Here is a 15,338-nt window from a genome sequence, read left to right on the forward strand (position 1 = left end):
AGCTTTAGAGGGGATGTGACCACCTGGGCAGCGGATGGTTGGCATGTGTCTGTCTATAAGCTGCGCACATGCACTCTCCCCGGCCTCATTATACACTGTCTTCTAACTCTGCAAAAACACAAGTTGCAATCTACAAGTCTCCTCCTTTGTGTGCCCATATAACGGCCAGAAAATTTTACATGATATTCTGAGGGTTTTGAGTCCAAAAGTTTTGCTATATTTTTTCCTGCTGAATTTTATACTGAATTGACACAGATCAGAGTTTGCTGGTACAGTACTTTGAAATACAAAATATCATCTTACTACTTGACTTTGTGCCAATGGAGTCTTTATGCTTTTCTTTTTTTTAACTTCAGAATCCAGAGGAATGGTTGGATTGGTTAGCAAATTGTCAAATATTCATTGAGTATCTCTTATAGGTAATGACTGTATTAGGATAGGTGGAAGGTATATATGTAGGAGGTAGCTCCTGTACTGAAGGAGCTTTCTCTTAACTGGGAAGATAAAATATGCTTAAATGACCAAAAAAAAAAAAACCTGTCTATTTTACATCTTCCTGTATGGAGGAGTCCGTGGGTGGCACAAACGGTCAAGTGCTCCTCTACTAACTGAAAGGTGCGTGGTTAGAACCCATCCAGAAGTGCCTTGAAGGAAAGGCTTGGTGATCTGCTTCCAAAAGTCACAGCCACTGAAAACCCAGTGGAGCACAGGAGGTCACCACGAGTCAAAATCTACCTGGGGATAACTGGTTTCTCGCTGTATGAGCATTAGCGGTTTAGTGGTAGAATACTTGCTTCCATGTAGATACCTTGATTCAATTCCTCACCAATGCACCTCACGCACAGCCTCCTCCTGCCTGTCAGTGAGGTTTGTGGGTCGCTTTGATGCTTAACAGGTTTCAGTGGAGCTTCCAGACTAAAGTAGACTGGGGAAAAAAAGCCCTGGCTATCTACTTCCAAAAAACTGCTAAGGAAAACCTATGGGTCATGAAGGTCTAATTCCGTTTTACGTAGGGTCACTGTGTGTCGGGGCCAAATCTACAGCAGCTAGCAACAACAGTAACAATCCCTAGCCTAGACAATCCGTGCTAAAACTTGTAAGACATGGGGGATTACTATGCAAAGGAATTGGTTGCATTTAAATGTTTATGAGAAAGGCAGAGCTAGACAGAAGGATAGGAATTAAGTAAGTAAAACAGGACAGTAAAGGGCATTTGATTCTGGAGATTGTGTTAGTTTTCTGTTGCTGCGTAACAATTTCCCTCAAATAAAAAAAAAAAATTCTCAAATAGAGCAGCATAAATAATGACTATTTTTTCAGAACTCTGGATGGTACAAACTTTTAATGCTTTTGGCTGGAGGTTGGAGGCTCAAGTTCACCCAAAGACACCTCAGAAGAAAGGCCTGGCAATCTACTTGCCAAAAAATTTCAGCCATTGAGAACCCTACAGAGCACAGCTCTTCTGACACACTTGGGGTGTGAGTAGGATTGACTCGATAGCAACTGGTTTATTTATTGTCTCAGTTCTGTAGGTCAGGAGTCCAGCCTGGCTGGCCTGCTATCTCTGCTCCAATTCTCCCAAGGCTGCAACCAAGCTGTTGGGCAGCCTACATTACTTTGTATAGCACAGTGTCCTCTTCCAAACTCACGTGGTTGTTGGCAGAATTTGCTTTCTTGCAGCTGTATGATTGAGGTCTCTGTTTCTTGCTAGCATTGGCTAGGGACCATTCTCAGTTCCTAGAGGCCACTCTGGTACTTGCCATGTGGCCCTAACATAGTCCCTCTCACAATGTTGCAGCTTACTTCTTCAAGGCAAGCAGGACAGTCTGCTGCTTTGAATTTTCCCCTTCAGGAAGGGTCTAGGTCTGCTTTTAAACACTTGCCTAATTAAATCAGACTCACTCAGGATGACGTCCCTTTTAATTAACTCAAAATCAACAGATTAGTCAACTTGGTAAGTATCAGGAGTGGAATCCTATCATAGTCACAAGTTATGCCCATAGTGAATGTGAGCACGTCATACATGGCGTGTACAACAGAGAGTAGAAATCTTGGGAACCATCTTAAAATTCTTCTGCACAGTGATAGAAACAAAGTGACGGGGTGATTTTACACGGTGTGTTTAGAACATAGATGAACTTAACGACAAATATCAATTGTGAAGTAATTTTATGTTTGCACGTTTAGAAATAAATATTAGGAAAAACGCATGCCTTGTGTCTTAGCCATTTTGATAGGTTGGTTATATGTTCATAGCGTAGAGTTGGAAATGAGGGAGTGTGAGGACCCACCATCCAGTGGTCATCGTTTCAGTTAGTCTTGCAAAACTCTGTGGTCTGAAACAATAACTAATATTACTTTGTCTGATCTAAAATTTTACAATAATTATTTTGTTGTACTTATAATTTTATTTACTATGTTTCACATTTATTGGCTCCTTTGGATCTGACTGTGCATGTTTTCCCAGTTTCAAGAATTTTAATTTTATTAGTGTTTTGATAAATTATTCTCCCATACTACATAGCATTTGCATGACCCCGTTATCTCTAGGTTTTTGCAGGAATTACATGTCACCTTAGCTACATCCTTCTCCATGGATACCTAGACCGTCACTTCCTCCATCCTGATTTATCACTTATCATTTCTCCATTAACTTTACATTATCCAATACTTCGTTAAAAATTGTTCTTGATCTAATGAATTTCTTCTTAGACTGTCTATTGTAAGAGATTTATGCCTTTATCAATCCATGGCATCATTTTAATTCATTCTTAAGGAGATGTTGTAGATACATATACTCAGTCTGCTGTCTTTAAATAGAAGCCCAAATTACGCTTTTGTGAAATTTTTTTTAACTTTTCTTCCAGCACTTTAAAGTATGGCGTTATACTGTGTCATAGCTTTCATGACTTCTGAAAAGTAGTCTGCTGTATATTTTTCTTTGTTATTCACCATTTATTTCTCACTCTTTTTTTTTTTTTCTTTCAGGCCACCTTCAAGATTTTCTCTTTTTTGTTTGTTTTTCTTTCAGGACATCTTCAAGATTTTCTCTCTCTCTCTTTTTTTTTCCTGGAAGTTTGAATTTGATTTTGCTGTTTTTTTTCTTTTCTTTCTTTCTTTGTTTTGTTTTAAATATCCTTCTAGAGAGTCTCTGAGTTTCTTGGATATGTGATTAGATAACTTCATATGATTTCACTACTCTTGGCTACTCTGTTCTATTTTTGTTGTTGTTTTGTTTTTTCATTATTTTTCTTTTTGGTTTTTAGTCTGTTATTTCTACAACTAGCTTCAAGTTAACTGGCTATTTCCTTAACTGAGTTGCATCTACCGATGAGCCCACCCAAGGCGTTCTTCATCTCTGTTGCAGTGTATTTCATTACTGTCATTTTGTTTGATTCTATCCCATAGTTTCCATCTCCTTGCTGAAATTATCCATTTCATGTGGCATGTTGTCAGTGCATTAGATATTTAACTTGTCAATAATAGTCATTTTAAATTATCTGTTGGATAGTTCGAACATCTGTATTATATCTAAGTCTGATCCAGATGATTGGTTTTTGTCTTGGGAAATTTTTTCCTTTTGTGTGTGTGCGTGTGTGTGTTTTGTTTAAAGCTAAACATCTTATGCATGACAGTAGAGACTGAAGTCAAAGGTTATATGCCTGATTATAGGTACAACTTTTTTTCTGCTGGTGGTGTAGTGGTTAAAAGCTACAGCTGCTAATCAAAAGGTTGGCAGTTTGAATCCACCAGGTGCTCCTCAGAAACCATATGGGGCAGTTCTACTCTGTTCTATAGGATCACTATGAGTATTTTCTGTTATTCTGATTAATCCTTGGACAGGTAGGATTCCAGGGTAAAGCAGATGGTTTGCACTTAGCTACTAATCCAGGTGCTCAGTTGTCTATGCCATGAAATTTGGAAGACAGCTACCTGGCCAACTGATTGGAAGAGATCCATATTTGTGCCCCTTTCAAATAAAGGTGATCCCACAGGATGTGGAAATTATTGGATAATATCATTAATATCACACTCAAGTAAAATTTTGCTGAAGATCATTCAAGAGTGGTTGCTGCAGTACATAGGGAACTGCCAGAAATTCAAGCCAGATTCTAAAGAAGACATGGAACAAGGGGTAACATTGTTGATGTCAGACGGAACCTGGCTGAAAGCAGAGAATACCAGAAAAATGTTTACCTGTATTTTATTGGCAAGGCAAAGGCATTCGACTGTGTGGATCATAACAAATTATGGATAACATTGTGAAGAATGTGAATTTCAGAGTTCTTAATTGTGCTTATGAGGAACCTGTATTTAGACTGAGTCATTCGTTTACATAGAACAAGGGGATACTGCATGGTTTAAAAATCAGGAAAGGTATGAGTCAGGGTTGTATCATTTTACCATACCTATTCAATCTGTATGCTGAGCAAATAATCCAAAAAACTGGACTATATGAAGAAGAACAGGGCATCAAGATGGGAGGAAGACTCATTAACAACCTTAGATATGCAGATGTGCAGATATGCTGAAAGTAAAGAGGATTTGAAGCATTTACTGATGAAGATTAAAGACCACAGCCTTCAGTATGGATTACATCTCAACATAAAGGAAACAAAAATCCTCACAACTGAACCAATAAGCAACATCATGATAAAAGGAGAAAAGATTGATGTTGTCAAGGATTTCATTTTACTTGGAACCACAACCAATGCCCATGAAAGCAGCAGTCAAGAAATCAAATGACATATTGCATTTGGCAAATCTATTGCAAAAAGCCTCTTTAAAGTGTCTAAAAGCAAAGATGTCACCTTGAAGACTAAGGTACACCTGACCCAAGCCACGGTAGTTTCAATCGCTTCATATGCATGAGAAAGCTGGACAATGAGTAAGGAAGACCAAGAATAAAATTGATGCCTTTAAATTATGGTGTTACCCAGTGCCGTCGTTGGTGAAGAATATTGAATATACTATGGACTGCCAGAAGAATGAACAAATCTGTCTTGGAATTAGTACAGCCAGAATGTTCCTTAGAAGAGAGAATGGTGAGACTTTGTCTCATGTAATTTGGACATGTTACCAGGGGAGACCAGTCTCCAGAGAAGGACATCATGCTTTGTAGAGAGTCAGCCAAAAAGAGGAAGGCCCTCAATGAGATGTGTTGACACAGTGGCTGCAACAATGGGATCAAGTATAACAATGATTGTGAGGATGGTGCAGGACAGGGCAGTGTTTTGTTCTGTTGTACATACGGCTGCTATGAGTAGGAACCAACTCAATGGCACCTAACAACAACTAATACCTAATGGAAAGCTTGGTGGTGCAAACTGAACAAGTGATGCCATGAAACAAAGGCCTGACAATCTGTTTTCCTAAAGATTACAGCCAAGAAAACCCTATGGAGCTCAGTTTTACTCTGTGACATACTGAGTCATCATGAGTCATAATTCCATTAACAGCAATGTAACTGGAACCCTGGTGATGCAGTGGAATAAGAGTGGATAAGCTGCTAGTCAGGTGGCTTTGTGCCTCGTGGGTATGTTTTTTCCAGTGTTCTTTGTCTTTCCCAGAACTGTAGTTCTGAGCCAAGCATATATTCCTGCCCCCTCCCGAGGGACAGAGGTTTTGTTTTTGTTTCCTTTCCCCAGTTTCAATGGGTTTTCACTGGAGCCCAAAGAGTGATGGCGTTAGTGTCCCCCCCGCCACATGCATACACACAGATTAAAGCTTTTGTTTCATAGGGAAGATAGGGAAGAAGGGTCTAGGGGAAGAGTCATTCCTTTTTCATGGAGGCTCCTGCTTCCTGCACCAGATATGTATTGTGAGGGAGACTTTCTCAGTTATCTCTCAATATTTTCTGTGAGTACCCAATGAGGTTCATGGAAAAAAGGTTGCAAAAAGTACACATTTGAGGCTCCCAGGGATTTCGCCCTTTCTCAGTAGTACACTCTCAGTCTCCTCCAATTCGCCAGTCACTGTAGCTGATCTCTTACTGGTCTCAGGCTTCATCTTGCCCTGGTAATCCAGTTATCACATATTATCTCTCCTTGAAGGCCCCTGGCTCTCAAATTTTAGGCCAGTTGGTTATTCTATAAGCTCAGCACTTCATAAAACTTAAGAAAAAAAAAAAATCATGAATGTGTTGTTTGCCCAGATTTGTTGTCGTTTGATGGTTTAGGTAAAGCTCTTTCCAGTTCTATACATTCCTAAGAAGAAATTAAACCTATTTTTGATTCTTTAAATTTCAGTGGCAGTCACATAAATGGAATCTATGAGTCAAATTCACTACCAATAAGTAACTAATTATGCATTTTTAAAATCTGTATCTACTATCTTCTTTTCCTCTACAAGGCGTGTAGGAAATACCGTTTCTATTTCAGATATTAGAAAACAATGGCAAAGAAATAGATCTAGTATAACACAGCAAGTTAAGAATAATGCCAGAAATCTAACTAATATTTGCTCTTTTCTTGTCTGATACACTTTTATTCTTCACTGCAATGATTTAATTTCTTCTTTTTATAAGGCAGGGGCCCTCTTGCTTATCCAGTCACAGTCATATATGATCATCACTGGTTGCCACTCAATTCTGGTCTTTGATATTTTCAGTATTTTGAACAAAATCCAATATTATATATAAGATTTAAAAGCTTTACTTACATTCTAACCAGAAGAACGTCTGTTCTCTTGGTAAAGTCATTACTGTATCTAACTGGCTTGAGAATCAAGGGTGTTTATTATAAAATGCATATGGTAAATGGCTGGTCTCATTCACCTTCCATTTTTGAGGCAGCAATTTAGTGGTAACAAGGATACAAAGAACCTTAAAACATTATTGTGCTAAGCAAGTGGTGCTATGCTTTTTGGTTTATAATTTAAATCTCTTCATCTTGATTTTCTTTGTTTGGAAGCCTTACTGATGTCATAATATAGTTAATAATAACAAAATATATATGACATAAGTGGTAATTTTAGTAAATATTTAGTGGACTAGCTGGAAAGAACATTCACTGATCTCAGTAAAGGCAAATTCAATTTTTCTAGAGCTTCTGATTTTTCTCTCAAGTACGTATGAGGGAAGATTATATTTTTAAATGATTTACTTTTTGGATTGTGAAGTTGATTTTGTGCTTTTTTGTGTTAAAATCTTTCAAGTTACAGATTCCTCATGAGAGCTGACACAACACAGTAAAAGATATAGATGGATCAGTAGCAAATTTGTGGGTATTTTTTCTTTTAATAAAATCTTGGTAGGCCTTGTAACTGCCTTAGGCAACTTTTCCTTGTTCCTCACCCTTGTCATAAGGCCAGGTTACAAATAAAAAAGAACAATTCCTTGTAAGATTAGTTAACGCGTGAAGCAAATAGGATACATCAAGTGGTCTTTAGCTAAAAAAAAAAAAACAAAAAAAACATTATTTTTGTTTGTTTCTAGGTATCTTCTATTAAAGAAAAATCAAGACACTTAACATACTCTCTTGAGGTCTAAAAATTACAAATTATTATGAAACTTGGGCATATTCAGTCACTGAAACTAGAGTAAAGTGTGTTGACAATGTCTTGGGACTTGACCATTTTTTACTATTTTATGATTGTCAAAAATAAAAGTGTGTGGTAACACTGGTATTATGACATCTCATCTAAAAGTTTCACTTTTCAGAGCCAACTATGTCCTAATATTTCCTACCTTCAAAGAAGTTATGTAGCTTTTAGCATAGCCACAACCAATTGCTTTGTAAATTATTAGTCTCTTTGTTCTAAATACTTACCTGCAACAGTAGGTATGTTCTACATAAATTTAAAGAGATAGCCCTTGAATGTTCATTGATCATTTTGATGTCTGGAGTATAGAATTTGGATTTGTAGGTATCTTTGCCCAAGAAGTCTTCTCTAAGTTCTAACCAAGAGAATTTTGGGGCTGTTCATTGACATTGTAAGTGGATTAAAAAATAAAAATCATTTGTTTCTGTTGGTTTTCTATGTGTTCATATTTTAATCATTTTAAGCCTTAAATTAAGGCTGAATTTTTCCTGAAGGCTAAGGAGTTATATACAGGAGTAGGGAAAATTATAATGACCCAATCATACAAAATATACTTAACAGTGTCAGTCTCCATTTATCCATTCGTGATGATTGTAAAAACTCAAGATCAGTGGTAATTTCCCTGGAAGGATCAAGCAGCTATTAGTAAAATACAAGACTTAATTTGTTTACTGTTTACTTAATGTTTTATCTTCCACAAAATCAAAAGTGGAGTCCTGGCTGCTAACCAAAAGGTTGGCAGTTCAAATCCACCAGCTGTTCCTTGGAAGCCCTACGGGGCAGTTCTACTCTGTCCTATAGGGTCACTATGAGTCAAAATCGACTCAACGACAATGAGTTTGGAGAGTTTTTTTTTTTTTTTTAATCAAAAGTAGTGAACTCAGAAATTTGTAAGAACCAGGTAAATCATATAAATGAGTAAGCCTGACTAAGGGGAATGGCATCAACTGGATTGTACCTACTCTGCTTGATGAGGGCAGTTGTTCTGTTTCAACTGACTTGTCCATGCTGCAATGTGAGCTCAGTTTTATCTGATTCTCCAGTTATTCAACAGAAGCCATAAATCTAGGTTTTTTTTTTTTTTTTAATTCAGACATACTTTATGTATAAATGTATGAAGTTAATTAAAAATTGTTTATAGAGTTTGTGATTAGGGGAAAAAAAAAGCATACATGCACACAACCTCAGGGCGAGACCTACTCTCAGATATCAGTTTGCAAGCATCGCACAAGCCTATACGTTTCACGAGAGTGCAGTTTCATCTCTGGTTCCCTGCTGTATCCCCAGTGCAAGTTGCGTAACACATGGTAGGCCCTTCATCCCTGTTGAATAAATGAGTAGTTTTAGTAGCCTATTAAATGTATTCCATGTATTCTAACCTTATGCTTGATATAAACATGAAAATGAAACAAAGGCACTAGTAAATAGTAAAAATACACACATAGATTCAGTAAAGCCATGGGGCTAATAAGATTGTTGTTGTTGTTGTTATTAGATGCTGTAGAGTTGGTTCCTACTCACAGTGACCCTATGTACAACAGAATGAAACACTGCCCAGTCCTGCACCATCCTCACAATGGTTGTTATGCTTGAGCCCATTGTTGCAGCCGGTGTGTCAATCCATCTCCATGGGGGTCTTCCTCTTTTGCTGGCCGTCTACCAAGCATGATGTCCTTTCCAGGGACTGATCCCTCCTGATAACATGTTGAAAGTACATGAGACAAAATGTCTTGCCATCCTTGCTTCTAAGGAGCATTCTGGCTGTATTTCTTCCAAGACAGATTTGATCATTCTTTTGGCAGTCCATGGTATATTCAATATTCTTCTCCAACAACATAAATCATAGGCATCAATTCTTCTTCAGTGTTCCTTATTCATTGCCTAGCTTATTCATGAAGTTAGTGCCAGAATTATCTTCTTATTCAGAGGCCAAAAAAAAAAAAAAAAGTGGTCTGTGTTTTAAAAAGTCTAGCCTGTGGTCTTGTTTCATTTGGCTCTCATACTGTTTCAAAACATATAAACCCAACTGTCAATATGTATAAACCAGAAAGTTTTGTACAAAGTTCCAGATTTCAGGATTCTCTTCAAAACAGGCAGCTCTGACATTACTGGGCCTGTATTCCAAGCTAGAAGTGTTTGCTAGAGCTGGGAAGTGACTTCTCCTTGGAGCACATGCTTCTTAATTAGGCACAATCCCTACCACTTCCTATTGTTCCATCAAACTGAGGCTGGCTGCCACTTGCCAATTTTTCTGAAATTTGTGTGCTCATTTTTCTTAAAATAGAGAAATATTTCTCTGAGTCTATGTCTTGGCCAAATGGTAGGAAAAGAAGCAGTGTAACTTATATTCACACAAAAACCTATATAATAATGTTCATAATAGCTTAACTCATAATAGCCCAAAACTAGAAGGGGTCCAGATGTCCTTCGATGAGTGAACGGTTAAGCAAGCTGTGGTACATACATGTGGTGGAATACTACTCAACAATAAAAAAAATGAGCTATTGATACATGTAACAACTTAGACAACTGTCAAGGGAATTACATTAAATGAAACAAGCTAGCACCAAAACGTTACATGTTTGTGTAACAGTCTTGAAATGACAAAATTATAGACAACTGATGAGTGGCTGCCAGGGTTTAGGGATTAGGAGGGGGTGAGACAGAGTGCAGGATGGAGTTGAGCATGGTTATAGAAAGGGCAACGTGAGGGATCCTGTGGTAATGGAATACTTCTGTATTTTGATGGTGCTGGTAGATATGTAAACCTTCACGTAACAAAATTTCTTAGAACTAAACATACAAATACAGTGCTGGTGGTACAGTGGTTAGAGCACTCAGGTGCTAACTGAAACGTCAGCAGATTGAACCCACCAGTTACTCCGAGGAAGAAAGATGCAGCCATCTGCTTCCATAAAGATTTACAGCCTCGGAAACTTCATGTGGCTGCTGAGTTGGAATTGACTGGACAGCAGTTCTTTTAAAAAAAAAAAAGCCTGCATACACACACAACACACACAACTACGTGTAAACTGGGGGAAACGTGAACAAGAATAAGAATGATATAATGTATCAATGTGAATTGCCTGATTATGACATTATACTATAATTTTGCCAAGTGTTAGCATCAGGGAAAACCAGGTAAAGGGTACATGGGATCTCTCTGTATTAATTCTTACAACTTAATGTGAATCTACAAACAATTCAAAATAACATTTTTAATTTTTAAAAAGTGGGAAAAGAAATAAACTGGAGAGGGCTGCACGATTGTCCCACAACCTGCACTCTTTCCCGGTCCGTGTCACCTGCCTGGTCCTGGTAGACTTTTGAGCTTGTAACTCTTACTTAGTGGTGCCTCTCCTGTGGCCTGGAATGCATCTCTTCAGAGGAGTGCTGTGAGTTTGAAGCTGGAAACAAAACAGAATCAAAGGAGGTACAAAACAGTGGCAACATCGAGCATATAAAGGAGGGCGATGGAATTTCTCCAGAAAGAAATGTCTTTGATACTTTGTAATGACAAAGGAAGGTTTCACAAAGCAATAGCAGACAATACATTTTTTAATTGTTATCTTGGCAGGTGAGTTTCTGCCCAAAGAGTTCAGTAGGTCCATTCCTCTGCTGTGTCCTTTTTAATCCCATTTGAAACTGGAAGAATACTATTCAGGGTAGAACCAGGCTGGATCTAACAAAACTGCATCAAAAAGTTCATTTTGATTCACCATCTTAATTTGATATGACATTGTGAATATGCTTACAATGAAATAAAATGCTAACCTGGGGCTGGGCACTTTGGTTATATTCTAAACCTGGCACAAAGACAACATTAAGGCCTGGACCCTGCAGTCTACTTGTGCTTCCTTTATTTACGGAAACCAGGAGTAAGAGCAGGTAAGAAAGAATCTGCTACTCTTTTCACGCCTCAGGTCTGCCTCCGTGTGTCAGCCAGGTGTAGGCTTCCCACTAAGGCTCAGCATTTAAAGGGCTCGACTTAGAGATCCGGGGGAGGGACAGATCTCCATTTGTTTATGGTCTTTAGCTCTAATTACATAATTACATTGGAAAGGGAAAGGAGGTCCCGGGAAAACTAACAAAGCAAACAAGGTAAAGTTGTAAGAGGTCAGTCCAGCTATTATCTCACGTGCCATCTGGGGTGTATGAGTGTGTGTGTGTCTGTGTGTGTAAGCGCGCACCAGCACGTGGTATTACAGATAAAGGCAGTCAGGGGTGGAGGCAAGGCTATCATTTTACCTTTAGTGCACTGTGGCACCCTGATTATCTCATTGAAATTGGAAGGTAAGCGGGTTGTTGTAGAAACAGAGAGCCTTCATGGCAGGTAATAGACCAGACCTAATTAGCCTCAAGTACCTGTAATCCTAGGAGATGTGCTTTGAGATAAAAGCTAGGGAAAGTCCCTCAGGTATGACTAATAGGTCCCCAGCCAGGTTGGCTCTGAATCAGGTGTAGTGTGTCAGCTGTGCTCAGTGCAGGCTATCGATCCAGAAGGGCCTGCACTTTCTGCCACAAATTGAATTCAAATTGCTTACAAGAGGAAGGCATCTGGCTTACCTGATTCATATTTCAAAATAATTTCCTTCAATATGAGTTTGGGAGTGGTTGTTTAGTCTTTTTTTTTTTTTTAACTGTCTTTTAAATTTTTTTTTTTTTTTAAAATACATCCTCTGAAATCTTGTACATGATCTTCCTCAGGACCATTTTGTAAATTCACTGGACAAATACACAATAGACGATTTCATATTTGAAAATGTTGGAGGAAAGTTTGTTTCGAGATTATGGATGCTGCCTGTTTATTGATATTTCACAAGAACAAATTTTATTATCTACTTCAAAGGAAAAATGAACATATTTTCTGTTTTTTAACTAATTATAAAAGTTTAGATGATTAGAATTACAGAAGAAAAAATGCAGGATTTTAAGCTGGGAGTAATCTAGGACAGTGTTTTCCAAATTTTAGCAGTAGAAATATTTTATTAAAATAGAATGTTATGTCACAATCCTCCCTTTCTCTACGCTCACCAACAAACATAATAAAGGCATTAGCGATCATGTCATTCATTCAATAAATATTTATACCCTGAACTTGGTACTATTCTCGGTACTGGAGATATGTAAGTGAACAAAACACCAAAACCTCCATATTCATGACCTGGTGGCGCAGTGGTTAAGTGCTACGGCTGCTAACCAAAGGGTCGGCAGTTCGAATCTGCCAGGCACTCCTTGGAAACTCTATGGGGCAGTTTTACTCTGTCCTGTAGGGTCACTATGAGTCGGAATCGACTTGATGGCACTGAGTTTGGTTTTTGGTTGTTTTATGCATTGCAATGGAGGGGAGATAGATAATATAAAATTAACAAAACAAGTAAAAATGTCAGTAACATTAAAAGATATAAATGCTAGGAAGTAAAAGGCAGTATAACCCAGAACTTTATACATAATAAGCACTTAAATGGTATAAAAACCCATTGCCATCGAGTTGATTCTGACTTGTAGCGATCCTACAGGACAGAGGAGAACTGCCCCATAGGGTTTCCAAGGACCAGCTGGTGGATTCGAACTGTTGACATTTTGGTTAGCAGCTAAGCTCTGAGCCACTGTGTGAACAGGGTATATATAAAAAAAAAGTTGTATAGATTATACTTATTCTTCATTTAGCCAAATACTTCTGGATCATGATTTGGTGAGAAAAACCAAGGTCATCATCCTCAACTGAAAACAAGGGCAAATAAGGCAAATGTAAAAATCCCAAAGTTTAAAATAAAATGTTATCGTTGCTGTTGTTTAGCTAAATAGCATCAGTTAGAAAAGAAAGTGGAGCCTTTATGTTATAGACTTTTAATTAAAGAGTTTCCATGAATTTCATATTGTGTTTTCCCATTTCTGAGTCATAAGCTGAGGACTGGGACATTAAATTAGGCACAAAAGCTCTTGGTGTGCTGGAGCCCGCATGTACCAGTTTATGAGAGCTGACTGCATGCATTTTTTTCCTGATTCCCTATTAGGGACATAACTTTGGAAGATTGCATTCAACCATGGTGGGTGTATCCATACCATGGAAGCTGGAAAACACTACAGATCAGGACTTTTAAAAATTTTGCCCCTGGAGAAATAGTTATTAAACAATTACCAGTACACTACTGAAAGGAACCAATTAAATCCATTTTTACCAATTTCAGCTTATTGTTTTGTCCTAGAAAGTGTGTTGGTTTTCACAAGAATCCTTCAGTAAATGATCTCATTACATAAGTCAACAGGGTTATTCCAACACAACTATTGTTTCCTCATTCTAAGAATTTTTGTCCACTTAGTGGCCCTTTTTATTCTTAGCATAACCAGAAGCAGGCACTGCCTCTGGTTATCTAAACAGATGGCATATATACTTCTCGTAATGTTCACTTTGAACGGAGTTTCAGTCTGGAGAGAGGAATTTTACTGTTTTATCTGGAAGATTATTGAAATACTAATTGGAGGTGAAGGTGATACATTGAAGCATAAATAATAATATTCTGATAAAAAAATCCCAAAGCAGAAAGAGGGTACAAATTTTAAGATAAATAATGTAACCTGTAGATGAGATCAGATACCTCCGAGAAAATGTGTGAAAACATACAGATAAAATAATTTAAGAAGACGTATGGATTTGACAGGGATAAGTCGTCCCTTTACCTAGACTCACCTTTGACTCAACAACTCACACATTGCAACTAATTTATGTGATAGTTTTTCTAGCATCAAAAAGTATATTTGTTTTCTTATTCATTTTCAAAGTTTAGAACACATTATTGAACTGGGATATATGGGAAAGATTGATAGTAAATCAGAATTTCTCCAGTTCTCAAGAGTTTATGACATATTTTATCTACTTTGGAAATGTGTGTCATTAAAAACAATATTTCTGAACTGGAAAGTTTACAGACCATTATGTTTATTACTGTGATATACCTATTGGGTCTAAAAATTATACCAGATTTGTTTGAAAAGGATGCGAGATACAAACTAGACAGCTGCCTTTTTCTCACTCATTTCACTCTATTACTGGTTAACTTAGTGGAAAAATGTAAATTTTCCAGGGATTTTAGGTTGAAGGTACCTCAGCCAATGTAGATGTGTGCTTGACTTGAGGTCTAATTTAACTCCCATGTAGTATTGATTGGCATGGACCACCAGGGACACTTACAATCTTCTTTTTCCAAAGGTAGACAATGGTATAAGAGTAAAGTGTAATAAATGCCCCTGTCTAGTCCCATGTCGATATCCAACTGCCTTTTTGTGTGGTGTGTGTGTGCCATTTTGAGTGCATCACTATTTCACGTTTATTATAGTGTGATGAAACACCTTTCAGAATGGCCAAAGGGACACTCAGCAGTAAGCATTTAGGCAGTACAAATTGGAGTGAACAGGAGGACAGTTAGCAGGGAATATTTCTGAGGTCAAAGTAGTCTGGGTAGGTGCTGAATCAGCTAACTGTGGAGTTAAGAGCTACAGTACCTGCCTCAAAGTAAATATAGATTACCTTCTTGATGACAAATTGATCCATTGAACAGGAATCTTTCAGACAAAGAGACAAGTGCAAAAAAAATTAAGTATTTCACACTGACCAATTTTTTAACCCTTTAGCCTATAACCATCCTGTGTGTCTTTCTGTAGCTTCCTGCTTCGCATCATTTCCATGTAAACTCATCCATTGAACAAGGAAATACATAGGCAAAACTCAAAATACCATTCTTAACAGGAGTAATTTTGACAAACAGATTATTAATTCCTCCTCATTTATCTTATGA

Source organism: Elephas maximus, chromosome 6 (genome assembly GCF_024166365.1).
Source record: "Elephas maximus indicus isolate mEleMax1 chromosome 6, mEleMax1 primary haplotype, whole genome shotgun sequence".
Taxonomy (NCBI): domain Eukaryota; kingdom Metazoa; phylum Chordata; class Mammalia; order Proboscidea; family Elephantidae; genus Elephas; species Elephas maximus.